Source organism: Anarhichas minor, unplaced genomic scaffold (genome assembly GCF_050575085.1).
Source record: "Anarhichas minor isolate MPS153535 unplaced genomic scaffold, ASM5057508v1 ptg000030l, whole genome shotgun sequence".
Lineage (NCBI taxonomy): Eukaryota > Metazoa > Chordata > Actinopteri > Perciformes > Anarhichadidae > Anarhichas > Anarhichas minor.
This window is the reverse complement of record NW_027466476.1, coordinates 9830894-9852778: the sequence shown is the minus strand read 5'-3', so window position 1 is coordinate 9852778 and position 21885 is coordinate 9830894.

The window sequence follows — 21885 nt, the reverse complement described above, 5'->3', positions numbered from 1 at the left end:
GCAAACAACCAACTCTCATTTCTGCAGTGTGTGTGTGTGTGTGTGTGTGTGTGTGTGTGTGTGTGTGTGTGTGTGTGTGTGTGTGTGTGTGTGTGTGTGTGTGTGTGTGTGTGTGTGTGTGTGTGTGTGTGTGTGTGTGTGTGTGTGTGTGTGTGTGTGTGTGTGTGTGTGTGTGTGTGTACATGGCCCACCTGGCACAGGGCCCAGCACATCCCATGTAGTCTGAGAGAGAGACAGCCTGCCTGGCGATGCTTGGTCATCCACTGAGTCAGGGACATGATTTCTTTCTCCATTTCACTTTTTATCATTCATGTCTGCCTCGATCTTCTCCCTGTCTTCCTCGCTTCTTCTCGCAAAAGACTCACAACGTGGCTTCAGTCTAAAGAATGAAAAACACTTTCCCGAAACTAGGAACTCAGAGAAGGAGGAACTCAGAGAGCACACTTCTCCACCGAAGTCACAACATCTTCCAAAATTTAGTATTCGAGGGCAGATGGATGTAATTTCTCCAGATACTTTTGACCATGTGGAGTATTTTAAAGTAGTTTAAAATCCAGGTCTGTATCAAAATGATATAAAGATAATACCTAAAGGTATTAGTTTATCAGAGAACATTAAGTCAAATCTGTGACCATTGAGTTGCGGCCTTTTCAATCATCCAATTTCCTGTAGTGCCACAAGTTGAAAGCATATTTTGTTGATTATCACACAGAGTTGATATACGCTTGCTTTTTTAAGAAATGTCAACTAGTCCACAGATGCCAGAGTTTAGCAACCAGTTATAGCAAAATAACTATAGTATTAGCTTATATACCAAAAATGAGTCATGCATTACTTGACCCATGGCCTCACCCTCCACAAAAGGTTCTCTGCAAGTTGCATTTTTGAGAATCTTTTGGCAACAAACGTAAACAAAGAAAACAAAAAACACAAACATACAGGATGAAAAAAAATTAAATTATATTTGATGTGGTTACCATTAAAACATGATCACCACACACACCGTACTGAAGTCACAGACCTGCTGCCAACGTCCTTGTTTACACACGCACACTCTTTCCCACACACACACAGACACACACACACAGACACACACAGACACACTTACAGACATAACATATGTGGTCTCTCTCACAATGACAGTGGCCCCGACAGCTTGGCCTGACAGTGAGGAGACTGACCTGTCAGGATGGATTTAACCCGACTGTCATTGAGTGACGGGACACTCAGTGGGTGCAGGGCTGCATATATATATGTGTGTGTGTGTGTGTGTGTGATATTTGTGGGGGGGGAGGATTTGGGTGCGTCCCTCTTGGCACACAGTTGAGGTCAGCAGACACCATCGACTTGTTTTTGAATTCGGTGTCGTTCGAGTGTCATACTTGTGTACATATGGGCGTCTGGAACGAGGGCGAGCTGACAGATGGGGGCGGGAAAGTTGTGTCTGGTCAATATCATCACGGGCCAGCGAGCCCGAATATTATCTGGGTCCTGAACTGTGTTCTTTCTGGGTTACATGCAGAAGGAAAACAAAACAGAACAGAGTGAAAGAGGGGAGGGGGGGGGGGGGGGCTGATGGTGTTTATGTTGAAAGGGAGGGGAGGAAGAAGAGTGGAAAGAGTGAGTGATGAAGCGAAAGGGGCATGGAGAGGTGTGTTTGGGCTCCTGCTGCTAGCTTACCGTGGCAACGACTGTTTAGATCCCTCTCACCTGGGCAGTAGAGCCCAGGGACCGAGGATTATTAAAGCGGGGAGGGTTGAGAAGAGGGATGGAAACGACAGAGAGAAAGACGGAGAGAGAATCGGGGGACGAGGGAGGCTGGTGGTGGTTGCACATGATGCCACAGTTGGTGTGGTGTTACGGCCAAAATGTGCCCTACGGCGACGGTAATAAACCGAGCCGGCTGCCGGTGGCTTTGTTGGCCAAAAATGGACGATTAGTCTGATTGGATGTTTGTGAACACAGAGGGACAGATACCCCGGCTAGCAGCTATTTTTAGGCTTTTTAAAGCAGCACTAGTCGAGTTTTCTTTTACAAAGCACACCAGTCGCATTGGTTTGAATTTAAAATGTTCCTTATGTCCTAAAGCTGTAGTTCTGTACTGATTATTCCAACACGGGGGGGGCGATGAACTGAAATGTAACAGGCAGGATTGAAAAGTTGACATTTTGCTTCAGCAGAGGTAACCTCCACATGTGAGCAAAATAGCACGTCAGAGTACACTCCAGCTTTAATAGCAGCGCAACATGCACAGTAAGATGTGTGTGTATTTATGCAGACGTATAGTGCCAACAACATGCTTGATACTATTGAACACATAATGATAACAATGTGTTTTTGTTAATCATTTGATCACATTTTTCAAGTCTTTTTCTCATTCGCTTATCTCTCTATGGGCATTATCTGTGATTCTTTATGGTCTGATGAACAGTTTTGTATTTTTAAAAAGACGCACGATGATTAAAACGATGAAAATCAACAGATGAGGGGAGAAGATTGCCTTCTGTTTCTGTGGATCATTAGGACATCGGCGAGCTTTCAGACCAGTGTGATTAAGCACCGTTTGAACAGTTTAGGCCACTTTAGATTCTTTAATTGGACAGTTTGAACTGAAAGTGTATATCTGCGAGCCGACACAGGAAGCGTCCTGCAGTGGCTACAAATTTGACTGAAAGTCTGACTCACAGGCAGAGACGTAGGTGCAAACACTTGCACACGTAGTTTCACGCACGAATACATCGTGGTGTAGTCGGACAAATTACACTCTAATCACTGCATCCGCTCCATGGCTTCTTCTCAGTCTTTTCCTTCACAGAGCTCCACTGGTGGTGCATCCTTTCTTCCTTCCTCCGCTTCCTTCTCTCTTTGAGCTCAGTATCCCACTGACCCTGCAGACCGGCCCGCTCACCGCCTCAGCACACACACACAAATGACTCACCGACGGACACGTTGGATGCACAAATGCTCAATGCTACACAGAAACACGTGCACGCATGCACGCTGTCGCTCTTTTTCTCGCATCCACACACACACACACACACACACGCACACACACACACGTGCACACAGCGGAGGACCTGAGAAGCCTAGCAGGGGGGCGGTTTTGATTGACCAAGCACTTTATGACTCTTAAATGGCTTTATTGCCTTCGTACTTAACCCCCACACACCACCTTCTTCCTCCCTGTCACACCACAACACACACACAGTCCTCAGTCCGTCTCTGCGACTGGGAATTAATGACAGCCATCACTAACCTCACACACACACACACACACACACACACACACACACACACACACTCATTCACATACTTGCATATTGCCACCCAGCTTGCGATTTGAGCTCCCGTACTGTCTGGAATCCATCAAGGTCACCCCCCCCCCCCCCCCCCAAATCTAAAGCGCTGCTCCTCCCTCTGGAGTCTTTTTGTTTGCCCTCCATGACCTCGCTTTGATTATTATTTGTTTCTGAACTTTTGTGAGCGGGCCAGGATTCGTGTTTAATGACTTTGTTACTGTACAGAGGAGGTCGATATGGGAGATTGGGTTGATTGATTTTAATTGACAGGACACTAGGAGGCGGGAGGGCGGTGGAACGTGCAGACTACCAGTACAACACATTTGTGTGTTCATTTTCCTGATTCAGCTAACGTTACCGCTGTTCATTTCCAAGTCAACACTTAATCCCCAAAATCTTTTTTCTTAGAAGTTCAGTCGTTCTAATTTTGAACTAATAAATACAAATGTTAAAAAGCATTCAGGATTTTTGTAAATGTAATATTAATGATATTAATAGTATTACTCTGTTCTTAAAATGAAGTTACATTTGGTGAAGAGCACATCATGACTTGTTTAGGACTTAAAAGTCAAAGTTTAGGACTTGGGACTTGGCTCGGGACTTGAAACTTATACTCGTGACATGCAAAACAATGACTTGGTCCCACCTCTGGTAACTGCGATCCTCTACATGCAGACACATTTCCAATATTGTGAGATTATGTAGCACAGTATTGTCACTCAGTTCCTCTGCATCAGTATTCCTCTCAGGTGGAGCGATGATGTTCCCGTTCACAGGGAGTGGGAAGATCGTCCCTCAGCCTGTGAAAACTTTGGCTCGAGCCCAGTGTGTTGACTGAAAATCTAATCTTGCTGTTGTGCCCTTGAGCTCGACACTGAAACCCAGCCGGCCCGCAGGACAGCTGCTCTTCAGCGCTCTGTTAGCTGAGCTCTGAGCTCTGTGTGCAGGAGGGCAAGTGAAAGGAAAATTCCCTCCGGGGATCAAAGCAGTGTCACGTAATTAATAGAGCTGCAATCTGCAATAAACTTCTCTTACAAAAGTGCTGTCATTGAAGTCGCCTTTTTCAGCCTTCACAGTGTTTGTTTTCGTTTTTGCAAACACTTTCTCAAAGTGCTAGTTCAGGGTTAAAGAGATGAACCTAAAATATGCCTTTCGAGTATCGAACACTCAACCGCTGGCTTTACAGGTGCCTCTCAACAGTGTGTAGCTTGTTTCTTTACAGGAGACGGCAACAGCAGCAGCTTGGAAAAAACATCCATAGTATCTTCTCAGATATGTCTCTCCGTCTTTCACATGTAATTGCAACACATTCTCACAGCAATGCGTCAAATACTACAGCTTCAGTGGCAATAAGCTTCAAACTCTGAAACTTTACGTGTCCCTCTGTAGTCAGTTTTGCACGTTTCAGTGACCGCGTGTCAAATTCCCGCTCGTTAAATGCATAGCGTCTTTTCAGAGTAAAGGTCCCTCTTTACAGGAAGTGAGGTTCTTATGAAAAGGGTGTGGTTGATCTTAACTTGACTATGTATGTGACTACCACATGTGACAAAACTGGTCCTTCACCCAGCAGACCGCTGTTCGTGCCCCGTGTGAAACCAGACCAAAGTATTTAGAAAACATAAACATTGAATCAAGTTTTGCTGGCTGTAGACACACTGTAGATTTTAAGGGCAGCCTAAATAACGTTCACAACCTGTAGCCACATCCTGAAAATGAGATGAACACCGTAAGATACAAAATGGTGACGAACTCTGCTCTCATTTAGGAATGTAGTCACAGTTTGGTCGTCAGGTCCACCTGCAGGTCTTGGTCAGACAGCATGGTGGAACCATGATAACACAAATTACAACCGTGTGGTCGTGCCGGCTCCCTCTGTCTGCCGTCCACCAGGAGTTCCTGTTACCTCAGAGCTGCTGAGGTGTGACGGCCTCGACAGTGTTTGTGTGTGTGTGTGTGTCCCGGCCAAGTCACAGTGAACCGTCACCCTGCCAGGCTGATGAACTCCGACCCCGAGGTTTTACAAACACCGTTAACACTGACCTCCAGAGCGCATGATCTCCCTCAAGCCCCAGCTCTTTAAGCACCACTACATCCCTAAATAAGACTGTCATTAAAGACCTTAAAGGAACACACTGAAGGTTTTTTATGTTTATGTTTATTATCTAAAACTTGATTCCCTTGTTTCAGTTCAGGTGCAGGTACACGATGAAAATCAACCTGCAGAAGATCAAAACTTTAGATGGTGAGAAACCATCTTCTCAAGGTCTCACTGAAGCTGCACTTGATTTCTGTGGATCAATGTCATGAGAGTTGATGGAAAGTCACAGATCCCCTGCTGATGACGTGACTCTCCCGTTCATGCCTGCAGTCATTTCCATGAGAGTATAGACGTCAAAATGATTTCTCACTTTGGAACAAAACTGCTGGAAAATTCAGCACGCCGTGAAAACAACTCTGAGGAGAGCCAATCGTAAAAATGTCACTTAAAAGTTTTTGATTGTCGGAAGTCATCTGAATATAAGTGTAAGTGCACTGTGTGCGTGTTAGTGTGTGAGACTAGGCTCATTGGCTGCTCTGTTAGACCGGAGGACCGTTCAGCGGCCACGCACACAACCATGTACTTCATTTTTAGGTTGGCATGTAGGAATTTGGCGGTTTATTAAAGATATTGTTAGTCACACACTCAGCTTCTCACACACACACACACACACACACACACAGTCATGCTTTCTCACACAAATATAAGCATACCTACGTTGCCAGTTTACCAAATTTGTGATTTTGAAAGCGTGTATATGTGACTGAAAAGGAGGATGTGTGTGTGTGTGTGTGTGCGCACGTGTGTGTGTGTGTGTGTACACCCCGGTTCAGTGCGCTTCAGAGGACGTATGCACTCTGCTCATAAATAAAGGCCATGCATTATTCAGGGCAGCTCCTCCAGCTAATGCCCCTTAATGTGCCCAAACAGCCATAATGTACTCTGCTACCAAGGTGGCAGAGACCCCTTCACACACACACACACACACACACGTCAAATCTCCACCCCTAGGTTTGACACAATGTCTTTGTCAATGTAGCTCTCAGCCTCTTATCTCCCTCTCAAATCGTCCCATCTTCCTAATTTTCTCCAAAATGAATCCATTTAGCTTCTGATCCAAATTGCCCTCGCTCGCTCCGTCTCGCCACGTTTCCATCGAACTTTGCCCAATTTGTCTCTAATTCTCCACCCTCAACGTCTCCATGTGCCGCTCCTCCCCACTGTCTTTTTCTGAAAACCCTACTGTTCCTCCCCTCCGTGTGGCCCCGGGGTGCCAGCTTTCTGCACAATTAGGATTGTGTCTAAACAAGGATTTGAAGCTGTGACGCTCCGGCAGCGAAGCCTCCTAAGTGCATAATCTTAATCAGTTTTTTGGGGGGAAATTAAACTGATTGAATTCTGAGGTAAATAGGAAACAGTTTGGAGAAAAAGACCATGAAAAGCATTAATCTGTTTAAGGTGAATTGTTTTATCGCCGCGGCTTTGCTTGTCTGCATTTTATCGACAGTGTTTTATGTTCTAATCACTTTGTTATTGATTCGCTTGTTTACCGTCTGTGGTTTTAATTGCTCCGTTGGTTTGTGATCCTCTTCTGTTTTGGTCTTTGTGGTGCACTTTAACTCTTCTGAAGTGTGATATAACTCAAGTTCACAATTTGTATTTGTTGTAAGTAATAAATGCATGTATGAGACATTTTGTTAGGTTTTCTCTCAAGAGACACTTAAAAGGCTGTTTCTTGAATTTCTTTCATTGGAATAATTTGAAAACAAGTAAAAGTTTAAGTTTATTACAGTTGTGTTGCCACACCCAACAGTGATGTCTATTTGGTTTGACCATTACATCACTTTTTTGGGTGTGAAAAAAAGGAATTTTCAGTCTAAAAGTCTTTGTAAATTGATTAAAGGACTGCCTGTGTGTAAAAGTCGTTGTTTGTAGTGATGGACCCGCAGATAATTACTGCTGAGTCTGCAGTTTCCCCACAATCCCCACAAAGCTGAATTTTAGATGTGTAAACGAACAACGGTTTGAAACAAGGGAACCATAATAACTTAGAAGGTGATGATGTGTCAATGTTGAGTTCACAACATGTTTTTACTGCCTCCAAGTAGCCTAAAATGTTGATTCATGTAGTCTTAAGGATTCAACCTTCAGTGGGTTAGCTTTCAGAATACTTATTAAAAGATGAAACGGTTATTTAACGGGATCTCTTTGTTTACCAGACGCGCCACATCTTGGTGTAACATTAACCTCTCACATGACACTGACTGCAGTTTGTTTTGAGACACACGAACCCCCCCCCCCTCACTCAGCACACACACAGCCCAGACAATGACTCCATTCATCTCTGCTCCCTCTCTGTCCTCCTCCTCCTCCTCTGCTCATATTTATAAACACAGCGAAGGTCAAAAACACAAAAACACAACACGTCTGCCCCGTCGCAGCCTCTCTGACCCTGGATCAGCTCCGGTTGTCTTTCCTACAGTCTGTTTAAGCTCTTCAGACGCTCCAGAGCAGGTAGTGTCTTCTTCATGGTGCAGACTCGTGTGGGAGTGTCATGATGAGTGGTGCTGGTGGTGAATTACTGCCTCCTTTTAGCTGTCAAGTGTGCAAAGTTTGGCCAAAATCAAGCTCTAGACATGTGAGCTTAGTTTGATATTTTTGGACATTAAATGAAACAAAATGTCAAAGATAACATCACAAAATCCAGTCTTTGCAAAAAGTCCTTCAAATGAAACGACTAAATATGTTGTTCCCCCCCCCCCCCCCCCCCATTTTCTGATCTGAAGCCACTATAACCAGGGGGACATCATTTATCATCGCCTTCTACAACCATCACAAATCACTGTTGGATCATCTTTATGATGTGACGACGCCAAGGTGGAGGTTTGGTTAGATGTGGGCATGAACACAACTTGGTTAAGATTAAAGACCACATCCTGGTTTGGGTTGGGATGAGGACTTTGTTAATGTGCTCAGATATTCAGTGTCATGGTCACAATAATAACCACATGATAAGAGAACCAACGTTGGCTCTTGGTAGGAAAGAGGAAACAAACTGAGGTCTCCAACGTTGCGGTCTTAACGTTTTGTTGACCCACTCGACCAGCTCGACCTCCCTCTGTGGACTTTGTGGCACCTATCCTCACTCTACTTCTTCTTTTGCTGATAGACAAGAGTTACAATCACTGCAGCCAGTAGAGCTTAGAGCTCCGTTAAGATATTAAGATAACACAACTGGTCATTTCTTATGGGGAGGACAGTCTTGGTTTTTGATGCACAGACATCATACTACCAATAAAATATAATAAATTGGTGACTCGTTCTATGATGCCCATGGATTATACAACATACCTTTATAAGTTATAATTTGTTACAAATATTGGAATTATAACACTTTAAACATTATTACACTATAGATCTAAACATGTCAATGATTGGCCAGCAGTTATGAAGTATTATGATGGTATAATGTAATGTGTTATGATTATTGTTAGAAAGCATTATGCATATTCATGAGTAATAATAATAAACCAGCGCTATAAGCAGACAATAATGCATTATAAGTGTTCATAATGCATCATAGACATAGGTGTCATAGAAAGTGTTTTTACAATAAGTTTCTACTGTAAAGTATCAATAAATGCACTTAAAGCCAAACAGCAAATCACAAGATTATTCATCAAACTATAAGAAAAATATGTTTTCACTTCCATATAAACCAATCTTCTGCCTTCTTTTTAAAACTGGTGTTTTTATAAGGTGCAAAGGTAATTTATTCTGATTCCTGTCGTCACCAAAAGTAAAGGAAGGAGTGCTTTTGTTAGCATTAAACCTCAGCAATCACAAGTCATCCACAACGATGAGCAGGAGCCCTCGCGACTCCACGAAAGTGTTCTTTGAGACGCTCTTTTGTTAGATTTAAAAACTTCCTCCTCCAGCATTTTACTTCTGCTTTCACTTCCCTCGTGTCTCACTCGGTCTCTCTGATCTCATGTGAACCCTTGCAGCGCACACTTGGACGCACTCGCACAAAAAAAAAAAGGAAACTTCATCTGCACAGATGAATGAACCTCAACATTTTCCTCATTCTTTCCTCACATGTCACAGCATTTGTGACTTTAAAGCACCACGAGCGACTCTTCTTCTTCTTCTATACTGAACTCTATACCGAGGTCAGGTGGAACATATAAGCCTCCAAAGACATGTGATATTACAGAGAGAAGAGACGACAGACGCTTGCAGAGAGTGAGGATGAGGTTAACTCGGTCACCCTGCTCAGCATGCAGAGGGACTTTACACTGTTTTCTACCTGACGCATGCACATTGTAGTTTCGTTTTTTCAGATTCAGTGGGCTATCACGAAGAAGATAAGCAGTGAGTGAATAGTAGAGATTGATAAAAGACGTCTTACCTGATGGATGTTTTCCCACAATGTGTCTTTATTTTCTCTCCTCCTTCCTTTCTTATTCTCGTCAGTTTTGCTTCAGCTCCCCGGTGTTGCTGAGGAGGCGTGTGTCGAGTCTGAGCGAGCGTGTGTGTGTGTGTCTGTGTGTGTGTGTGTGTGTGTGTGTGTTTAAGTGAGAGTGTGTGAGTGTGCAGACTGGTAAAGGAGCGACTCTGCTTTGTGCTGCCGACCCCGGTGAGCGTGTTGTTGCAACTGACTGAGTGACTGAGAGAGAGGGAGGGTGTGTGTGTGAGTGTGTGTGAGTGAGAGAGAGAGAGAGAGAGAGAGAGATTAGTTCACACACAAACATCTCCGCCTCAGGGAAACACCCCACTCTCTCTCTCCTCCCTCCTCCTTTTATTCCCTCCTTCTTGTCTTTTTTTAATATCTCTCACATCAGGTCATTCCCTTTCTTTCATCCGATCACCTTGAAGGACTCGTGGAGCAAAAAACATTTCCACTCCTCCTCCTCCTCCTCCTCCTCCTCAGTCGCTGCTCCCGGTCGACTCCAGCTGTTCCTCCTGCTTGATTCTCAGCTTTTAACCTTCTCTTTTGTTGCATCTCCTCCTCATATTCATTCAGTTTTGCTGTTGCGAGTCCCCGGCATCATAAATAAGTCAAAGAAGAGCTCGCACAAAGGCAACAGAGCAAGCCAGATATCTCTGATGGGCTTCTCTCTCTGTGCGCTGTTGATTTTTGTTTGATTCCAAATCAGTAAAAAATATATATAATATTTTTGCGCTTTCCATATTTTTTCTGCCTTTGACATTGAACACAGCGAGGCAGTATGAGAGAGAAATTAATCTTTTCACTTTTCAAATCATTTGGAAACATTCATACTTTCCTTTGTTCCCTTTTGAGCAAAAAATGACTCCATCAATAGGTTTTTTTTAAAACACAATTTGCCAATTTTGCCATCCAAATCAATAACTAGACATGTTGCTGATCACATGAATGAACACTGACAGTTAACACAAAAAGACAGCCAACTGTTTAACCTTGAGGAGACCCCTACTCAATTCTCTTTAAGCCCATCACAGCGATTACAGAATTTAGCTTTAGCCTGCTAATCTGCTCTAGATCCACATTAAACTGCTCCTCAGGAGGCTGAGCGGAGGGGGAGTGCAATCATTTACAGCACGTCCTCTTCAAGAATTTGGTTTTGGTCTCTTTGGTTCTTGCAGCGCATTTGAAATTACAACAATGACGGCGAGTGGAAAATACAAACTGTCGGCTTCAGTTTTTTTTTTTTTCATCCACGTCTTGGGGATTGTAACACATTTAACACCCCCGAGGGTAAGAAGGGCTACGAGCCCAAGTATGTAAACAACCTAAAACACCCGTCACCATGAAAATGAGTACTTTAACCTCTGTCTTTACCATTTCTACTTCCTGCTACTAAAGCATGATTCACGTTTATTATGGTGATGTGAAGGCAACTCCAAGCTTTTGGTCAAGGTGCTCAATTCAACAGTCATTGAACTAGCAGCAAACAAGTATTTGCTATGTAAAGATATAATGAAGTAATGTTTAAATGAGCAAAGGATGAAGTCGCTCTCCCTCCGTGTTGTTAACCGAGCTTCTCTCTGCTTTGCCTGATAGTTCACATACATAGTCAGGCCCGCCGCTCGTGCCTTTTTAGTGCACGTGAGCGTGCCCCACTGGCCCCAACAGACAGCGTCGGACACGTGTTGCTGGAATTTTCTGCAACACTAACTTTTGGTGTCTCTAAAAACTTTTTTAGAATTTCAGGTTGTTTTAATGTGCAAACTGCGTTTTTAAAAAGTGTGCATGAATGCAGATGGATTGAAAAGGCACTTGTTTGGTTTCATCAGCAGAGAGCCACAACAGGAGGAACATGTCTCTGTTCTAATACTGACAGACTGCATGTCTATATATTAGTGTGACTGAATGTGTGTTAAGTCTTATGTAGGTGTGAGACTGTGTGTGTGAGACTGTGGGGGGGTAGTTGAGAAATTAGAAGAAGCCCCCCCCGTCCCCGTCCCTCTGAACAAAGCTGAATTATGGAGTGAATGAGCCTCTGGTATCACCATGTTTCTCTCGAGGGTGGTGAGGAGGTTTTCTGTTTTTTCTCTCCGAAACAAAAAGCTGACCCCCCGTTGAGATTCTCTGCAGGGGGCCGCACTTGCCGAGCCATCTTCCTCTCCCTCTGGGAGACGCTCCACCAGCCCCTCCGCCCCCCCCTCCCTTGTTAGTCTCCATCGCCCCCCACCCCACCCCACCCTCCCCCATTCGCTCTCTTCTCATTTCCCTCCCTCCGAGGCTTCATTTAATTCTCTCTCTGATCGCTTTTCCACCAGAAAAAACTCTTTCCCTCTCCTTTTTTCTCGTCATCTTCCCTTTGTGTGCAGGTAGCGATCTCCATCCTCTCTCTATCGCCTCTCCTCTCTTGCTGTCTCTCGACCTCCCCCCTCTGACCCCGATCCTGTAATCTCCCTCCTCTTACCTGTCTTTTTACAACTTATTGGGAAAACACTGCCTTTTCTCTCCCTTCTCTCTTCTCCCCTTTTTTATTCTCTCCGCAATTTGGCGCTCGCTGGAGCCCGTGAGAAGACCCAGGGGGTTGGTTGCTCTATGAAGCGACATCTCTGAATAAATAAGCATGGGTAATTTGCTCCAAACCTGCAGCCCCGTATTTTATTTTATTTTTTCTTCTTTTCACCCTCCCAGTTTAGAGAGAAGAGATAAAGACACAATAAAATGGTGGGAGATCCTCACAGAGGCTCATTACATGGTTGTCAGTGAAGTTTTCTCACAGGGCTTTGTGACGGGTCGCTCGGCCCCACTCCGCTCCGTCTACTTCTTTTCAGGGCAAACTATCTATATTGCAGTCCTGTTTTTTTTTCCCAATCGTTGAGTTTTTTGGATGAAACCAGTTTTATTTAAGGAAGTAATGAACCGTCAATTCGAGCTGAACTAAGGCAGATCATTGAGAACAAATTGCACCTCACACGCCCAGCCAATGAGACTCTGATAAGCATTAGGCAATTTACGAGCAATTTACCTCCAAAAAGGAGACATTTCATGCAATGAACTGGGTGTGGTGTATCCATCCATGGATGTTGTAACACCAAATACTTCTCTGTCTCTCTGCGCTACACACACACACTCATCCATTCATGGCCCGGTGAGGGAAGTGTGTGAGAGCCAGGTCAACTGTGAACATCAGGTATTAATAATGCAGGACAGGAAGCAGCCCCTCCGACTCCAAAGCCGTGCACTTGGACTCTGCGTTCTCTGCTCTCCATCGCACCGCTGTGAGCTGCATAACCCGACCGGAGGAGACCAGAGGTGTGTGCGGGGGAGGAAACCCGCCAAAGCAGCTTCCAAAACTTTTTGGTGAAAAAGGCTCAAAAAATGATTTTAAAAAGGGTTATATAAGTAGAATTTTGCAAGAGATGCCACGAGGAGAACGGTAATGTTAAATCTGACATATATTCACCTATTTATCACTTGCCTCAAAGTTGCTGACTGTGCTGCAGCTTTTCCAAAAAATATGCGAAAAATATGTGTTGTTTTGAACTCACTGAAAATCTAAATATGAAATAATGGAGTAAGTTTATAAAACTTTCACGATTACCGAGTTTGCTGGCATTTTCCAGCTAGTTGGTGAACACACTTCTGTAACTTTTGTCTCCTTATAGAGGTTGTCATCAGTATTTATAATATATTAAAAAAGATTCACATGACTTATCTGAAAGGAGTCGCTTATAGCAGGCTGTTCTCACCGTTCGAAAGTCAATGCAGTGTAATTCGTAGATATCCCACGAAAGCAAATCCACGTAATCATTAACCAACAAGTACAAAGACTGCCAAACGTCATACACGACGTGCAGGGAGGGGATGTATGGGTCAAACAAACAAGCATGCATTTACCCTCTCATTGAAAGCAATAACTCTTCCACCACATCAGACCATGCTCTGCCTCTTTCTGTGTTTAAAAAGATGTATAAATCATAGAAAATGCAAAGTCTTACCTTCAAAAGAGGCTCCGCATCTTTATCAGCTGCCCTCGTGGCTTCAGTTTAATGGTGTACTTTGGACTGAGTGGCCTCTGTTTTTAGCAGTAACATCATTTCTATGTAAATGTTGTAATGACGATACCTATCAGAGGTCTCTCTTTTGCTGAGTCGGCCTTAATGTAACCAGCAGCACAAATTCTTCCTTTATTCTAATTGTTAATATGATTGTTTTGCGCATTTTACTTCACAGCATTTCGTGCCACAGATAAGAAAACTACAATTTTATTATTATTATTATTATTATTGCTTCACTGGCTGTTTTGTTCCTGTGGATAAATTGATTCACAAAAGGAACTGAAACTGAATTTTTGACTCACGCAAGAACACCAGAAATGACTGTAAACAACAACTGGTAAGTTTCCAACATTCATCTTCTCATATGAACTTAACTTTTATTGGAAAAACACCCTCTAAGACCTTTATACTTTCACATCCTGATCAAGCTCAAACATCTGCTTCTGTGTCGTGCTATTCCCCTCCTCACACTTCTGAAGATGAATCGTTTATGTTAAATTTAAGATGATTAAGCCCCAGGAGTGATGATATACAGTTTAATACTTTCTTTTCAACATAAAAAAACTTGGAATCTTGGAATCAAGAGTAACTAAGTGAAGTCAAACTGACCACAGGTCTCTGTTGATCGACTTGACAAAGATAAAAAGCTCATCATATACTTCAGTCTGTAGACTAGCAGCTGTTATGGGAGCAGCATTGTTGATGCACTTGACTGCAGACTTTGGCTCCGTCGAAATCGCCTCCTAACGTCCTGCGTAATACTCAATCAGTACTGTATGTACTCCATACTGCGTACTACATTTTGATTAAGTATGCCATTACCAGCAGACTCTGTGCACTCTGTGTAAACTCCAGCAATACGGCTTCTCTGCATCACGTGACTTTATCGATCACATGACTGTATCGATCACCACATTAGCGGTCCAAGCTACCGTTGAGAGAAAATAGTTTATCACAAATGGAAATCAACATTACCTCTTCCACTCAACGTAATATTTCACAGTATGATTTTCAGGCAAATAAAATTATTAAATATTTTAAGCGTTACAGCAACTACGGTGAACTTTAATTTTGTGTTGATTTTGGCGGTCTCTGTGGACAAAAGTGGTAGTGTTTCTGAGGGCAAGAGTCCCTCTCATTTTACAGCAGCAGGGTTTTCAAGTCCAGCAATACGGCCTGGGCTCCAGCAGTGTGGTGTTGGTTCGGCTCCCAGCAGAGCAGCGAGGAGAAGCTCTGCTTGTGGCCGACGGAGGAGGACCTGGGTCTGTCTGTGACCGGGCGGGTCTCTGCTGGAGGCCCCGCTGGAATCTGAGCTGAAGGAGTTTCTGGGGAACGTGCATGATTTCATGGTCTCGTTTACTTATGTAGGTCATGAAGAGGTATCAGTATTAAATTTGTTTCATAACCAGTTAAAGTTCCTCACAGTAACTTTGAATTGTTTTTTCTACAGTACACAATATATAGGTGAGTTCCCACGCTTTCCTTCTTCGTAATTATCTTATCTTACCAGTTAATTATTCAAACAGTCTGCCTCAGAGTCCGCCATTGACAGTCTGAAGAGCAGCAATGCATTTTGGTCACTCAAAAGCGTGTTAAAGGTCACATGTCATACTCAGAAATTCTTGCCAATCTAGTATATTGTACATCCCGGCATTTATCAGGTGCACAAACTCCACATAGTAGTCTTACCGCCATTGTTGTTGTTAGCTTAAGTGCAGGCGCCTTATGTTGATCAGTGATGATCAGTTAAATTATGAAACGCATTGTCATAGCAAATAGTTTATTGTGATTACTGTAAAAGTGTTTACAACATTTCCTGAGCTCTGTGAAGTCACATAATATTCTAATAATTTCATATCGGCATAATTTAATCTGCATTTCACAGTTTGTGCTCATTTGACTGGAAATCTTTCTGTAGAGCTGAGATAAACAGCTGTTTGCTCTCCGCAGAGGAACCCTGTGAACATTTGGTCTCTGCTGGAGCGGCTACACTCTGTTGCAGAGGGACGACTGGTGTTCATTAGCCACTGATGAGCTGCAACAGGCCAAACTAGAACAGAGGCTAATTAGCCCACCGTTGCCAGCTGGGACGTCAAACCTTTGCGCTCTTGATGTGTTCGGTCTTTGTGTCTGGGCCGAGAAAGTAAGAGAGCAGCGAGTGTAGAGAAGAGATCCCAGGAGAGGCTGTGGTCTTATTCAGGCCTCTCACTCCTTCAGGTCTCTGCTTTGAGAAGACTCCAGCAAAGTGAACAGAACGCTCAACCGACCCCTGCAAGGGAGAGACTTTGTAGTGGAAGGAGATGGTGGCGGATTTGTTTAAATGTGGGTTGACGTCTTATTATTGAAAGTGTTGAGTGCTTCCTTACATGTCTCAGATCAATGTATCCTCATGAAATGATTTGTATATCTTACAAAAAGCCACGCCAGCAACACGTGTCAAATTCCACTCGTTACGTGCAAGCAGTCTTTTCAGAATAAACATCCGTGTTCACAGGAAACGGTTATGTTTAAGCAACAAAACTACTGAGTAAGATTTGGGAAAAGATCTTCATTTGGGTTCAAATAACTACAGAAGTGCTCACTGAAGTAAGCACATTAACGGTCTCCTGGCTTAAAGGCTGCTGTTTATTGGACCCAACCAACGCCTCTCCCACCGTCTTTGTTTTGCTGTCTTTACACTTCCTCGTTCGTGATTACGTGCATAGCATACGGAATTATTTCGTGGCTACCTGCGAATTACGCTGCATCATTTTTTTGTACAGCTACAAACGCTGTATGAGAACAGCCTGTTTTCACATATCTGAGTGTGTTGAAGTGGGCCGGGACGCCAGCAAGGCCACATTCCAGTACCATGAGCCCCGGGGCTGCGACTGCTTCAAGGCTTATTAAAAAAGAACCTGCATGATGGTGTGGTACTGGTATGGATTCATATTTGTGCAGACATCTCAGCTCAGTCACAACTGGGAGGTATATTTTGCTCTTTATCTAAAAATATGTATGAAAACAAATAGAAGAAGTGTAGATACAAAATCAGCTGTGACATCTTTTGTTTCACCGACTCTGCGCACACAAACCAACACACCCGCATGTATCTTCTTGACATTGCTGTCAGTGCATGTTGGGAGGAGATATGTGCTACATCCTAGAATAGACATGAACTGTCATCCGAGTAAAAAAAAATCAGATTCAAGCAGCGATTCTGAGCTGAGCATGAAGGCCTGCGGTGGGACAGTAGCCGCTCAGACGCCCGGATACACACACATAGTTAAAATAAACACACACACATCACAGGCTAAGTGGCGGCCTGTCGGCGATCGTAGGTTAGACCTGAATAAGACGAGGAGGAGTGAAAGGTAAGAGGCAAACTCTACATCTTAGTGAGTTACACTTCACAGAAATCTCTCCTGCTCTTGTCTATTTTTTCTTTCTCGATTTAATCTCATCATTCCCTCTCTTCTCCGGCTCATTTCATGTTTTACCCATCTCACCTGTCCGTGCTCACATGCACAACCACCTGCCTACACACCTGCTTCCCATCAGTCATCAGCAGCAGTATATAAATGCTCCTCAGCCGGCATTCAGCCCTTTGCCAGATTGTCTTTTGGAACATTTTCAGTTTGTGCGTTACAAACTCGAGTTTCAACGCCAGAACTTTTAGACAGTTTTTTTTGCCGCTTTCCTGAGCATGGAGAAGTTGGCACACAGAAAAATAGATGTGATGGATGTCTCTGAGTCGCTGCTTCTGCAATAGTCAAAGAATTCATGCTGCCACTCACTCTCTCCACCCGACTCCTTCGCCAGAAAGCCTTAAAAATAAAGTGTGTTTGAGCAACATCGCCACTCGAGTCCAGGCGGGAGCCTCTGTTGCATGTCAGCCCCTCTTAAGCACAATGAATGCCATATTGTATCAGTTACTGGTTGTAGCAGTTACTGGTTTACATCTGTGCACAAGGATGCACAAGCGCGCACACGATGCAATACAGAAAAAAGAAAACTGCTGGCAAGTCAACATAGAATAAATGCCGAAGGAAACACATTTTCTTTTGTGTTTGGTTGTGTTTTGGTTGCAAAACTTTGCTTAAAACTAAAGCAACATTTTAACGGAAACTTATAACTTTTTTTAAAACTCATTTTTGAGCAATGATCATTGCTGCATCGATAGATTTTTCCACGAGACGTGATTCATGTGTAAGTTTCTTCTGTTTTCACAACCCTGCGGTTTATTAACAGACGAGGAACATTGATTTTGATGAAATGCATTTTTCAGGGTTGCCAAACTCTCCTGCCTTTTGGCACGAGACACGTTTCCAGCTTCCGTCATGAAACATGAAATACTAGTCATATTTTTTCTGTTGTCACAATACATGCCTTAAAAATACCACGACTGCAAATATTGTGAGACGTTAAATTCAGTGTAAGTTTATCCTTGAATACAACCTGAAGTTGTTAAAGATGGCAAAATAAGGCAGCAGATGGTAGTTATAAAAACAATTATATTACTATGGTTGGGATTTATTGTACTGATAGGACAGGGATTTCACTGTTTCATGACACTAATTATTCTTAAAATATCTGCTTTTGACAGCATATTTGTGGTGATTTTTCTGTAGTCGGTGCTTTTTTTCTCGCCTCACAGTCCGCCGTTGGTTTACCCAAATTACTCAAAAAGATAAAAATAAGTTCTCCCTGTCCTTTAGTGGTGTCTGCCATGCATCTTTTAATCAGATTTTTGCTTCTACCCCAAAACAACAAGATCCTAGAAGAGAATCTTTAAAAGGACATAATGTTTGAAGTCAAGGTGGTGAAATGTTTGGTGGGTTCCCAGAAGATCTCATCGGACCCCAAAATGCAAACACCAGCCTTGGTCTCAAAACTAACCACAATGTACTTTTAAGCATCATAAATATGCTGGACATAAAAGTAACTTGTGGTAAAAGTCAGATGTGGTCCCATTTGCCCTTTTCATCTCTTTTAAAAGATGAGATGACTTTAATGTTATAATCTGTTGTAAATGGTATGAATTACAAACACATAACTCACAGTGAAAAACAGGAGGCGGCAACATCTGGGTGGCAATAAAACAAGGAACCACTGAAAGAGATTCGTAGGAAAATAGTTCATGAGACTGATTGAAAACCTCATCCATTAAAGGGGAAATATAAGTGCTTTTTCAACATCACACATTTCTTCGAGAGTTTTTTAAGCTTTGCTTTCAGTGTAGCAACAGTGTGGGAATGTGAAAATTCAGAGATTTTCTTCCTCTGCCATGTGAAGATTCGAATGAGTGAAGACCATAGACTTTTACCAAGTGGACGTCCTCACCGTGACGTCACCCATTGGTTTGTGGACTACAGATTTGAACCCTCGAGTTCGGCATTTTTGCCCTTGCCATCTAGTTTTTGCAACCACAAGTGACCCAAGAGGGTACAATTAATGCCCTGCCCCAAAGCATACCCTGCTTTATGGTCTATAACTTGACCATAATTTACTAAATGAACATCATGCTGTATTAAAGAAGACTATAAACTACAGATTGAGACCATAAACTCATGTTTACAATGTTTACTGAGGTAATAAATCAAGAGAGAAGTAGAGTCATTTTCTCATAGACTTCTATACAACCAGAGGAGTCGCCCCCTGGTGGTCATTAGGGAGAATGCAGGTTTGAGACACTTCCCCATTGGCTTCACTGCTCAAGACAGATTTTTGTTTACCTCCCCAGGTAGCAGGTGATTTCATGATCTCTTTTATTTTGGTGATGCGTTCATACAGATTGTTGTCGGTATGTTTCCATCAACAAAATTAGTTTCTGCTCAAATGTTGCTATTTGTAGAGATTCCAGATAAAAAGCAGCCAGTTGAAATTATTTTTATTTCTCCCTCAAATTTCGAAGCCAAACCTTTTTATTGCCACGTGCGCCATCATTTTTGCATTTCCTGAAATATTTTCTTAGCACACAGAAGAATTAAGGACCTTTTTTTCATTCCCCATTCTCTAAAGTTGACTGATTTGTGTCCACTGTGGATATTTAACAGTTTGGGCTAAAACTGTTTATATTTGTGAACAAGGATCACTCGCTCCCGAAGCTTGAAACGAGACAGACGAGAGGACGCTCTGGGACGTCCTCGAGGGGCGACTCCGTTGGCAGCCGACCAGAGACCGACTGAGCTTAAAGGCTGAACAGCTGCTTGCAGCTTCTTTTCCACAGAGGGGCTTTTCTTTATCCTGAGTTTAATCAGACACTGTAGGCCTGCTTCACTGCACTCCTGAGGTTAATGAGCTTTAAGTGAGTGTTTCCCTGTTTATTTTCCCCCACTGCACACATTTCAAAGTTATTTACTTTAGATAATTTTTTTTATTTTTCTATAGATAGTGATGTGGAAAACTTCTACTTAAGTCCATCTTCACTTAGATGAATAAAAATAAATAATTTGCAGTTTTCCTTACTTGAATATAAGTATAAGAATATAATTTATTCAGGCTAGTCTCATCCAGCATTTATAGCTATTCCTAGGAAAAAATAATGTTGGTATCCCACGAAATCATTCCGTACGTTATCCACGTAATTTTGAACCTAGAAGTATAAAGGCCGCAAAATCCCACAAAGGGTCAGCGGGAGAAGAGGTGGATGGGTCCACCAAACGATCTTTCAGCCAAGAGGCCGCTGTTCGTTCATGAAACGAGAAGTCAGCGTTGATTTATTTCTCCCATAACTTGACCACTTTAGTAGTTATTTTAACCCAAACAACAATGCTTTCCTCAACCTAACCAAGTAGTTTTGTTTGCAAAAGGTTACCGTGAGGACGGAGGTTTATTTTGAAAAAGACTGTATTCATGTAATGTGTGGAAATAGACACGTGTTGCTGGACTTTCGTAACAAAACGCATTAAAAATGAGGAGAAACTTTTCATGGGATATCATACGAGCTGTTGTACGAGGATACGTTGATTTATTACAATGCAAATCTGACGTCATGAAGATCTTGGTAGAGTGTATACATGGACACAAATATTCCCAAAATGTAAAGTAACATTACATCCTCTTAGCTCCGTGCAGTATGCCCCAGATCACATGGAAATCACGTGTGACCATCAGGGAGGAGGCAAAACAATGTTGTGTAACCCTTCTGTCCAGACTATTTACCACGGGAGTCGGGAACATCTCCAAGGTCTTCATCTTAACCTCCAGACACAGAGCCTCCTCACATAAAGCGTGCCAAGTGTGAAGGACTTAGATTCAAACCATGACAATGCACATACCATACATTTCTTCATGTCTAATCATTTTTTTATACCTCAGTTAGGAATCGTAGAGGGATGGGGCCGAGAGATGCAGCAAAGGGCCGGACTCAAAAAGAGGGTGTTGTCGTGAATAGTCTTGTAGTTCACACATTTTTTGTCTGTACGCCCTCTGGTGTTTTGGAGAATAATGCAAAGAGCAGAGCTTTGAGCATGCACGCCTTTGTGCGTGCTACAGTACCACGTGCAAGTATTAACAAAGCTTCATGTGGCTAAACATGTCGACGATGCAATACACATTTCCGACGCCTTATCTTGAAATTAGTTGGACCTCAAGAATACTCGCATGTAGATTTTTATTTTTATTTTTAAGACCTCTTGCAATCGCACCGTTTTCTGGCGCGCACACCTTGTGTCACTACAGCGATTATAAACTGAGCTTTAGTCAGACAAACAGGCAGCCACTTGTAAAAGCTCTGCTCCATAGCACCTCTAGTGGTTAAAAACTTCACAGGGTGCCTTTTTAAGGACTGAAAGTTACACAGAAACTGCACCAATTTTACCAGGAGTGCCTCACTTTGCAACAGAGAAAAACCCTCAGAGATATTTTAAAGATGACACTGCCCCATGAAGTAATCAATTCTACATATAGTGGCTTTAAGTAGAGCTGCTTCTCTGGTTGTTATTCACATTGGAGCCGTCACAAAATAAAGCAGCAGCTCATAAAGGCGAAACCTTAATGAGTTTGCCTGCTTCAGCAAGAACGCTCGTGTTATTGTTGTTAGTGTTGCTCATTGTTAATTCTCTC